The sequence below is a fragment of the Vipera ursinii genome, assembly GCF_947247035.1.
Source record: "Vipera ursinii genome assembly, chromosome: 7".
NCBI lineage: Eukaryota > Metazoa > Chordata > Lepidosauria > Squamata > Viperidae > Vipera > Vipera ursinii.
Genome location: NC_139521.1, coordinates 15,947,394 through 15,958,053, shown reverse-complemented (window position 1 = coordinate 15,958,053; position 10,660 = coordinate 15,947,394). Strand labels below are relative to the sequence as shown.

General features: G+C 35.9%; 1 long non-coding RNA gene across 3 annotated transcripts in view; it reads left to right on the top strand.

The window, feature by feature from the left end:
* The window catches only part of LOC310643448, a 10,128-nt gene extending 7,072 nt beyond the window's left edge, over nucleotides 1–3,056 (top strand). The window contains exons 3-4 of one of the 3 annotated variants that reach the window (XR_014493075.1): nucleotides 1,027–1,145; nucleotides 1,878–3,056. This is a non-coding gene — a long non-coding RNA (uncharacterized lncRNA). The remainder of the gene's footprint in view (nucleotides 1–1,026; nucleotides 1,146–1,877) is intronic. The other 2 variants (XR_014493076.1, XR_014493077.1) reach the window with 2 other exon arrangements.
* Nucleotides 3,057–10,660: the final 7,604 nt, after the last annotated feature.

Genomic DNA, 10,660 nt, shown 5'->3' with positions numbered 1-10,660 from the left:
TTTTAGAGTTAATTTTTAAAAATGTTAATGCTAATTTTTCTGCATTGTATACCACCTAAAGCTCCTCTTAAATAAATGAATAAATGAAGAATTAATTAATTAATTAATTAATTAATTAATTAATTAATTAATTAATTAATGTTATTGTAAGGGGCAAAGGGAATGGCCCTTAGGGACAATAAGAAGAATCACTATCAAGACAAAAGTCAGATAAAAGTTCAGGCAAGAATATAATGTGAGCAAATGTCTCGGACAAGCACCATCTTTTCCACTGGAATCTATTTTGTCCTGTAGGATCTACTTCTAGAAAGGGATGATGTAGGATGCTCCACAGCATGTTATTAATAAATAGATAAGACCCAGATAGAAATTTCTTGACATTAGTTTACTTTAAACTTTAAACTTGTTGGCCCTCTTACTCTGTCTTGTAGGGTTTGACAAAGACTGTGTTCTTTTGCTACATATTTGTGCAAAAATGTGCACATCATGTTTAACGTTTTAGATCTCAGCATTATGTGAATATGTTTTTTTATTGTTAACACTAACTGCCTATTGATAATAGCTCATTTAGTGTATTGTGTTTAATGTGTTGGATTTATGTGAACCATTTAAAACTAATTAAATGAGTTTATGAAAGAAAGAAAGAAAGAAAGAAAGAAAGAAAGAAAGAAAGAAAGAAAGAAAGAAAGAAAGAAAGAAAGAAAGAAAAAGAAAGAAAGAGAAAGAAAGAGGGAGGGAGGAAGGAAGGAAGGAAGGAAGGAAAGAAGGAAGGAAGGAAGGAAGGAAGGAAGGAAGGAAGGAAGGAAGGAAGGAAGGAAGGAAGGAGAGATAATATTGGCTTGTATTTTTAATAAATTATAACATATACTACTTGATCCTCCTATTAAATCAGAGACATTTTGGTTGCCTTTGAACAACTTCTTCCAGACCTAAACTAAAAGCATAGAAGGCTACAAATTGAATAGACAATGGGCAGCTAATTTTTTCTCCCAATTTTTTCCTGGCAAACATCCACACTTCCATCAGGATGAATGGAAGGAGCAAAGCTTGTGTTGGCATGAATATGTAGCTATCACCCTGTACCTTTAGAGCTCTATTTGAAGTTCTTCTATCATACATAAAAGTGTTCTTGAGTTAATGCAAAGGTAAGTACAACTTGCCACCAACATCCAAAATTCAAGGAGATTAGAGAGCAGGATTAAATCTGATTTCCTACTGAATTTTATGCTGTTCATGTTGATTGAATGCCTAAAAAATCCATCTTTGTTATCTTTGCACTGTTTTTACTGTTTTCCTGATAATACAAATAAGACCAAATGAATATAAAACTTCTAAACTTAATTCTAAAACAATCAACAAGCTAGTAATACCCTTTTCAGACTAACAGATGCTATTTTGTGAACTATAACTCAATGGCAGTTTAATAAAATATGTTAGTTTGAAAAGGTATACCAGATTTTGGGATACTGCAGCTTAATGTGGTTGTCTTGCAATATCAAAATGATGATATTCTTTAAAAAAAACTACACTAAAATAAAAAAAGAAAAGAAAACAACACAATTCAATTCCATACAATATAATTAAAATGTTTTTACTTTTAATTTGGACAACAAATTTAACTAAGTTCATACAGAATTATATGGTTTAATTTTGCTCTCTAGTAATACAAAGCCTATGAAACATTAGCTTTGATTACTAGAGACAATTTTCAGATGTCTTTAAATATCATTTCTTTCGCTATCTATAATGGAACCAGGCATTCTCAAAACACATTTTGGCAGCCTTTGGATTGACAAAACAAACAGAAAAAAAATCCTTTGATTTTTTTTTAAATGAAAGATGAAATTAATTAGAATGCTTACTTCTGCTCCTTCCAGATCAATTTTTGTCTGCATGCAGTGTGATAATAGAAGCGCGAGCCATAAACAGATCTAGACAATCAAGCTTCAAGAGTTCATATTTTCTCTGACAAAGAGAACAGCTACTATCAAAGAAGCCTATATACCAATTGAATCTGTGCTTTAAAGCTTCAGCTTTGCAATTATTTATAATAGGGAAAAGGGAAGTTTCCTTGATTCAAATTTCCCTAAGTGTAATTGTCTGTATTTTCTGCCTGTAGGTATAAGTAGAGGAAATAAGAAGAGGGAAGTTGAATATCTCACCCTTTGCAACCTTCTATAGAAAGTACAAAAAACAAATGTGCTAGTCATTTATGTATTGAGTTGTCATTTACCCAGAATCACAAAGACTAAAAGCCTGAAATTTCTTACAAAATACAGAGACTGGTTTACTTCTAATATATACCTTGTTTAGGCTTTCATACCAGTGTAAATTGGCTGAATAAAAACTGCTGCATGAAGAAAGTTGTCTGCTGTTTTGTAATCTTGTAAATATGTGTACAGAAGTATTATTGTAATTAAGAAATAATAAAAGAAATGTGGATAGTGAGGAATAGAACCTATCTGAATGTTCTGTGCAAGTCCTGAAATATGTTTAACAATAACATACTATAAGACAAACATAATATATAAATATTAATTTAAAGGTTATCAAAAACATTACAGTTCAAGGTCACATACTTTCTCCCAAAGACATGAAAGGACAGTCCAGGAGTAAGTAAAAAACAACAACAACCCTAAAATATACCACTAAGAATGATTAATAAAGTGGTAACAGTGAACTAAAAATATTCCTTTTCATAGAGAAGATGATTCATTAATAATACAGCAGTAAAACTTGGTAGACTTTTTAGTCTTTAATAGTTGAGCCTAACAAATAAGAAATTTAAAATATTTAAAATATTCCACATAAAAACTCCACATAAAATAATGGAGCTTCTCCGTTCTTGAAATAGAGACTTTTCAATTCTAGAAGGAGGCAAGCTTAAAGAAAAAGAGAAAGTCAGAACTATTCCTAACAAAATCATAGGAGACCACGTTTTCTGTTTATTGATCATTTGATTTCTGAAGAGAAAATAAGATTTAAGAAGATTGCAGGTTGCCCAGCATTTATACTAGTAATATACAGTATCTTATGCAGCTGAGACAAACATCATAAACTCAAGCAACAGTATAGGATGGCAACATGTATGATGTGCAGCTTTCCAAAGTTATAAAGGAGTTATTAGGATTCTGAAACTCTTGAAAGTTCTTATTAATCTCTGTGTTGTTTTTTACAAGCTTTATAAAGAACACAACCATGTATCTATCTTGCATTTGAATGTCAGTTCAAAAAATAAATAGGAATAATTGGTTTTAAAGGGTAATAATCTTCTGGAAAATGTAGTTTATATTTTCATGTATTTATTCAAGTGGAAAGGTGAATTTATGCAAAATTCAGTTCCATTATATGTTTGTTGTGCTTACACATGACTAGTTCAGGAAAAATCATTTCACTTAAATGTCATCAGTTTACCTAGTTTTTCATAGTCATTCTGACTTAAGCAATAAGTTGCTTAATGACTTCATGGATAAGTTAAAACTTATGTTTATAAATATATATATATATATATAAACCAATATAAAAACCAAATATTATCTTCAGCATTAAAAATTCAACCTAGAAGATTTCCCCTCCCAAACAGTCAGTAATGAAATGGGAAATCTAAAAGAACACTTGTCACATCCTAATACACATGGTTTTAAACAGAGAAATAATTAATATATGCTTAACTTGGCGGAGGGCTGTTTTCAAACATACACACACACATGTATGTGTGTGTGTGTATATATATATATATATATATATATATATATATATATATATATATATATATATATATATATATATATATATATATATATTTGTTTTCTGAGGTTTTCGCGGGTGCCTGTATGTGGATCCTTGGTTTTTCGGGTTCCAGAAAAACCTTCCAGAAGAAGGAAGCTAAAGCCTGATGATGACGGATGGGATTCCGTCGAAACGTTGCGCCTACACCTTTAGTTCTACGCGGGGAAAAACCCAAAAAACCAAGGATCCATATATATATATATATGTTTAAGTATTATATATGTTTAAGTATTTGTCAAGGCTTTTTCTTTTTTTCAAGAGTTCGAAATGATCATCTTAGCCTCCCAAATTCTTTATTAGCAATTTGAATAATTTGCATATATATATATGCAAATTATATCCTGGACCGAATCAACAGAGACCTCCTCACACTTCACCTCAAACTCAGCAACAAGATCCATCCCACACTTTGGGACAAATTCAAACAAATCGCCGTCTGGACAGCTGAAACAGAGACTGCCTACAAAACAGACACACACACCAATAAACTCCGAAGACTAAAGGAACGCCAGAAACAAACCCCTCCTCTCCCACAGCAACACATGAAACAAACTGTTCACAACATCTCAGATAGGATTCTCACCAAAGCCGAAACCAACGTCCTGACTAAAGGATTTAATTTTGCAGTCGCTCCCAAACACATTCCCACGGAAACCATTATATGCGGAGTCGAATCCAGCCTGACCAAAATTAACCCTGATGACGCCAACAAAATCAGACTCGAAGTTACCAACATCCTCTGCACCAGCAAACCACCCAAAAGCAACTTACCCAAAGAGGAACAGACAGCACTACTTAACCTAAAAATGACACCAGCATAATCATTCTGCCAGCAGACAAAGGCAACGCCACGGTGGTAATGAACTCATCTGACTACCATACCAAATTATCCAACCTACTCCGAGACTCCACATACAAACTCCTCAAGACAGATCCCACCACCTACCTGGAAAAAACCACAAAATCAAAAATAAAAGCCACCCCCATCAGTGAAGAGATCCAGAAAACAATCATTCCCAGAGAAAAATCATCCAGATGTCCTAAGCTCTATGGTCTGCCCAAGATACACAAAGAAGGAACCCCACTCAGACCCATAGTCAGCTCCATAGGCTCACCTCTACAAAATCTAGCCAAATTTCTTGCCAAACAACTACAGCCTTATGCAAATACCATCACCTCACATGTATAAAACTCATTCCAATTCATAGAGATCATAAGTAAACTAAACTTACAGCCCTGTGACCTACTTGTGAGCTTCGATGTTGTATCCCTCTTCACCCAAGTGCCTATCAAAGAAGCCTTGACAGCTATCCTAAATAAATACAACCCCCCAAAACACATCCTAGATCTGACCAACCACTGCCTATCTAACACATACTTCATCTACAATGGACAAAGATACAAACAAATGGAAGGAGCACCCATGGGATCACCCCTCTCACCTGTCATCGCAAACCTCTACATGGAACACTTTGAAACCCTCGCTCTAGAAAAATCCAACCACAAACCCAAACTCTGGCTCAGATACGTAGATGATACCTTCGTAATCTGGCCACACGGCAAAGAAAAACTGGATGACTTCCTCATACACCTCAATAGCCTACACCCCAAAATACAATTCACCATGGAAACGGAAGCTAACAATCAACTTCCCTTCCTTGATGTCTTAGTCTACAAGAAATCCAACGGCTCCCTAGGACACACTATCTACCATAAAAAAACACACACAAACCGCTATCTGTACGCACTCTCACACCACCACCCAGCACAGATCAACTCCGTAGCCAAGACACTCATCTCCAGAACAAAACACCTAGCTGACGAACAACACCTAAAAACCAAACTACACACTCTCACTAATGTACTAACAGCCAATGGATTCCAAAGAAACACGATTACCAACTTAATCCGAAGAGAGACACCCACAAAAACCCAAGACAGAGAACAAGAAAATGGCAAAGCCCTCCTCCCATACTTAAAAGGGACCACAGACAGAATCAGCAAGGTCCTCCAAAAACACAACATCAAAACAGCATTCTACACAGACAGAAAAATATCCACCATCCTAAGAAACCCCAAGGACATAATTGGGTTAGAAAACCAAGGAGTATACGAAATCCCATGCACCACCTGCCCCACCACATACATCGGACAGACCAACAGAAGAATAAGTGCACGCATTGAAGAGCACAAAAACTCACTCAGAAAGGGAGAACAAACTTCATCCCTGGTCCAACACTTTGAAGCCACGGGACATGAAATTGATTTTAAAAAAACCAAAACTATCGCCAAAATTGAACATTTTAACAACAGAATAATCAGAGAAGCCATTGAGATAGAAAAATGCCCCCACAGCATGAATAAACGAGATGATACCTCTCGTCTACCAGCCATTTGGAAACCCGCCTTGATTGACAGACGAGGCCCAACCACCAAGAATGATACCAGACCCAAACTCAGGATAACATCACATGACATCACCACCACACAACCATTCAAAAAGCAAATCCGAACCCACAACGATAAAGACACACAACCACAAAACAGAAACCTAACTACAGCTGCAACATCAGCCACTTTAAACCCCTCCAAACCACACAATAAGCAAACTGACACCCACTATAAAAACATGGCACCACCACAAACACGAAGCCGAACAAAAGCAGCACAACTCACCAGCTCAGGTCTGGAGCTGGCAGCTGAGACCAACCCATCCACTCAGAACACCCCCCCACCCAATCAGAACACACCAACCATTCAAAACACACTCCCACCCAATCAGAACACACTTGGTCCCCTACCCAATCAGAGCACACCTCCACAGAACACACCCCCTCTGACAGTTTAAAAAAGAGGAACAAACAGCCACATGCTTCTCCCAGAAGAAGGAAGCTAAAGCCTGATGATGACGGATGGGATTCCGTCGAAACGTTGCGCCTACACTTTTAGTTCTACGCGGGGAAAAACCCGAAAAACCAAGGATCCACATACAGGCACCCGCGAAAACCTCAGAAAACATATATATATATATATATATATATATATATATATATATATATATATATATATATATATATATATATATATATATATATATATATATATATATATATATATATGTGTGTGTGTGTGTGTGTGTATGTGTGTGTGTGTGTGTGTGTGTGTGTGCGTGTGTATGTATATGTGTATGTATGTATGTATGTATGTATGTATATCTTAAATTTAATTATAAAGCAAAATCAGGCTTATGCTAGATAATTTATCATACAAAGCTGATTCTTTCCATATACTTCTAGCCATGCTGAAGACATTCTCTATGAAAAAGGGCTGAATTTGGAGGGGTAGGGCGACAATAATTTGACAGGAATGAGAAAATTGGAAGTAGTGCTAGTCCCTGCAGACCACTAGCAAAAAGAACTCAAGGAATAAATCAACCTGCTGTTCCTTGATATCCTTCCATGCATTATACACATCTGCTTTATAGGAGTTGTCATTTAATGACCAAAATTTACCCCAAAATTTCCATTGCTAAGCAACACAATAGTTAAGTGATTTCCCCCATTTTATGACCTTTCTTGCCACAATTGTTAAGTGAATTACTGCAGTTGTTCAGTTAGTAATATGGTTGTTGAGTCCAGCTTCTCCATTGCTTTGCTTGTCAGAAAGTTGCAAAAGGTGATCAAATGACCCTGGAACATTGCAACTATCATAAATACATGCCAGTTGCCAAGGAATTCTGCAGTGGTCATAAGTGTGAAAAATGGTCATACACCACTTTTTCCAGTGCTGTATCTTTGAACAATCACTAAATGAATAGCTGTAAGTCAAAAACTACCTGAAGTGAAAAGCTTTGATATAAGTAATTGTTCAAAAAATTCTAATCAGAGAAATATGTGCTATTTGCCCACATGTTTCAAATATATTAATCTGCAATGTTGAAGAAACATAAATTTAAGCCTGGAGATGACTTCTATGTCCCTGCATGTCAAGGAAGATAAATTTCTGTCAATGGGAGATGCTTGCATAACTGTTGCATTTATACTTAAATCCTCTAACTGCTCCATTTTGTTCTTTGAATATGCCTCCCAACTGGAAGTTGGATCAACCAATCAGCATGTAGAACATGGCTCGTCTCACAACACATATGGTAGTTGAGACTTAAGAGGTATGCACATTGGCCCATCTGCAATCATCTGCAACCTACAGTTATCCATCAACTCCTTTACAGCATAAGTAGGCATCAACAGCTACATGCAGTTGCAGACAAGTCTACATCAAGCTTTGGGCATCCGTGTTCTTTATATGATGCGGAAGAAATTGTGTTAACTTTGGACAAACAGGGAAAGAGAATTATCCTCTATTATACATTTTTACTATTTTCTAAATATTATTCAAGGTCTATTTTACAGCATAGATTCTGCCTGTCCAAACAGGTTAGCCTAGAAGATAAGCTGTTCAGTGATCTGAGATTTAAAAGTTTTTCCACTGCAGCTATCCTCAATAGAATAGTAAAGGCTTCAATTCCTTTTTGGATTTTTGAAGGCTGTTGAGACTATTTTCCCAAAGAGCTTCTAGTTCAAGCATTGACACTTAACTGATGGAAGCCACACAATGATCTGGAAGACAGGAGAAAGAACCTTTGCTAGATGAACAATCAGACAAGAGGCAGCTTCGCCCACAACAGGAACATAGGGATGCCAAACATCTCAGAAGAGACCTTTCCTAGTTTTTCAGGTTGAAAAGGTAACGGAGGAGAAATGTACTTTCAGATTTTCAAAATTCTGTTAATGTAACCTTACAATAAAGTAGAATTAGTTCATCTGGCAGTTTCTTGTAAGGCTGACCTCATTCTTGTAAGTCACAAAGTGCCTTTCTCCATTTTCGCCTTTTCAGGCCAAACAAACAAGAGAAAGTTCTTTCTGAAACATCTACAAGACTGGTGATAAGAAATTTAGAAAAGGATATTAAAAAGCTGCTTTTGTTGTGTTTTAACAAGGTGTTTAGGATTTTTGTGGAAATAAGGTGCTAAAATTGCTATGAGTAGATAGTGTGGAAGATATGTCAAACAAATAAATGACTAAATACCAATTAGCTGAATGAACTGGTGTCAAAACTTTGGATGAGGAGATCAGCATAAAAAGGTGACAGATATTAATATAGCCATTAAAATAGAAGAAAGATTTTTCTTTTGTTAAATGTAACTTGTTCCTTAATGATACATCAGGGGTGTTAAACAACCGGCCGGCAGGCCGGTTTCATCGTACCGAAGCCATGCCCACCCCATTGCCAGCAATGCAAAAAGAGTCATGATATGTCACAACACATCACATGATGTGGCAAGTTTGACATGGAACAAAACCTTTACATCTACATTCATTGGTGGTATTCAGCTGGTTCGCACCAGTTCGGCAGAACCGGTAGCTATTTTTTTTTATCCAGGCCCAGAATGGACTTCCAGAAGCGGCATCCACACAGAGAACCAGTTGTTCACATATTTGAATCCCACCACTGTCTACATTATTTTCTACATGATCATGCCAATAGCCAATATTCTATTTTTATTTTTATCATGTTATTTTGGAAAAAATTGAAATTGAACAAGAAAAAATGACAAACAATAAAATATACATTATAAGAGCTAAATATAATGAACATACTGGATCATCGATTACAAAAGCATACAAGAATATACCCAAATGTTTTTCCCATGATAGAGCTAAGTTAATGTGAAATTATCTGTGCTATGTGATATTTTGTGAACAAGGCTGACCATTACTACTCATTTAAAGTTCTGTTGTTCCTTCTTTAAATTTTGACACTCCTGAGATTGTAACTGAGAGTGACAGGAGCTAAATCAAGAATTAAAAAGTGTAATAGCATCAGCCCTTTTTGCAAATGTCCACCAATTTAGCCAAGCCACTGAGCATTAACACACTGTTGATCAACATTATCTCTGTGAATGATCTAAATCAGGCATGTCAAATTGCCAGGCCACGGGCCAGATGCATCATGATGAAATTGCACCCACCCCATTGCTGGCAATGGGGAAAAACTCACGATACGTCACGTGATGTCACATGACGTCACGAGTTTGACATGCCTGATCTAAATGAATCCGAGGTGGGATTCAAATATGTGAACAACCGGTTCTCTGTGTGGAATGCTGCTTCTGGAAGTCCATTCTGGGCTTAGGCAAGAAAAAATTAGCTACTGGTTCTGCCAAAGTGGTGCAAACCAGCTGAATCCCACCACTGAAATGAATGCATTTTAGTAATCTAAGATTTTGACTATCTTAGTAAATAAAATAAAATAAAATAAAATATTTTCATCTGGTCATTTGACAGGCTAGCAGGAGACCAGATATAAGTTATGTCATAACTGCTAACAGAATATCAAACTCTTTCGGTGAGAAAAGTTTACTACTCCTTAAGAGCTTTTAACTGATTCTGCAAGTAAACAATGTCTTTTGATTATTCTGAACAACTAAATACAGCATGTAACAAAGTTGGTGAGCTTTTTGATGTACATGTATAAAAGTATCTAAGCAAGCTGGGCAAAGGCCAATTCAAAGAAGTCAGTCCTGATGAAATAAAAGGGGGAAAAAAACTCTAGATAAGAGGAGGAAGAAGATAAGAAGTAACAGTTCAAAAGAGAATTAGACAGGAGGAAAGTGAAACACATATTGACATTTCCACTGTTATATCTTATCTCAAAAATCAACAACCACCTTAACTCATTAAATCAAGATTTCCAACACATATGTTTTGTTTTGCTTTCATTACTATTGTTGATAACCTGGCATTCACACTATAGTACTCAAATACACTTTTGATTTTAAAATGAAGGTCATTAGTTTTGGAAATGAACTTTG